This window comes from Mesitornis unicolor, unplaced genomic scaffold, assembly GCF_000695765.1.
Source record: "Mesitornis unicolor isolate BGI_N332 unplaced genomic scaffold, ASM69576v1 scaffold46818, whole genome shotgun sequence".
Classification (NCBI taxonomy): domain Eukaryota; kingdom Metazoa; phylum Chordata; class Aves; order Mesitornithiformes; family Mesitornithidae; genus Mesitornis; species Mesitornis unicolor.
The window spans coordinates 28,303-29,143 of record NW_010204771.1 but is presented as its reverse complement, the minus strand read 5'-3'; the positions used below and the strand labels follow the sequence as shown (position 1 = coordinate 29,143).

General features: G+C 37.6%; 1 protein-coding gene across 2 annotated transcripts in view; it reads left to right on the top strand.

Annotated features, from left to right (window-relative positions):
• Positions 1 to 323: 323 nt before the first annotated feature.
• Positions 324 to 841, top strand: part of NADK2 (NAD kinase 2, mitochondrial) — a 15,062-nt gene continuing 14,544 nt past the window's right edge. For both annotated transcript variants that reach the window (XM_010191150.1, XM_010191149.1), the window contains exons 1-2: positions 324 to 406; positions 762 to 841. The exon at positions 762 to 841 is cut by the window's right edge and continues 1 nt beyond it. The gene's annotated coding sequence lies outside the window, so the exon portion shown is untranslated. The remainder of the gene's footprint in view (positions 407 to 761) is intronic.

The following is an 841-nucleotide window of genomic DNA, read 5'->3' as shown; positions in this document are numbered from 1 at the left end:
TAGTTTAAATGACGTAGCAGATTCAGGGAAAGCAAAGTGTCTGAAGTGGCATAGATGTCAGTGTGGCACACTTGTTTGCATATTTGTGTTGTGCCCTCAAAAGGTCTGTGATTCTTGGCTGCTGTGGCAATGTAACTCATTTAATGAACTACTCAATGTAAGTAGACTGGTGTTATATAGAGATGTAGCTAACACAGTGCTTATAGAAGCACATGTCTCACTGAGATAAAATACATGCTTTTTTATAACTTCCATTTGTATTACTCTAGGGCACTTACTGTAGTGGTTAACTTCTACAAAATCAATTTGTCTTACAGCTTGCCTTGAAGGGATCTAACTATGCTGGTCTGCTGGAGCGACATCGCATTCATACAAAAAATGTGGAGCACATTGTAGACAGTTTACGGTAAGAAAGTGTGGATGTTGAGAATTTCAGACGCAGTGCAAATATCCATGGATTGTGTAAAACTATGAAAAGAAGCTTTGTGTTATGAGCTGTAATAAAACAGCAATACTGAAAACAGGGTGATGCAGATGAACAGTCATTTGTGAAAGAATCATAATGTGAACTAGCTTAGTTAAGTAACACGCTGCGTTACTCTTTTGTACACAAATCAAAAACATGTAAAGGACTTGTGTGAGTGTCAAATTCTTATAAGCCAAATACTGCTGTAATTAGTCCTTGATTACATGTCACATCCTTCTGAAAAATTGACAAGGAATAATATAGGACAAACTCAGGTTTTTTCTGCACCTTGCAGGAATGAGAAGATAGAAGTTCGTATTGTTAAACGTCGAGACTATAATGAGGAGACGGTTCGGTGGGCAGATGCAATTGTTT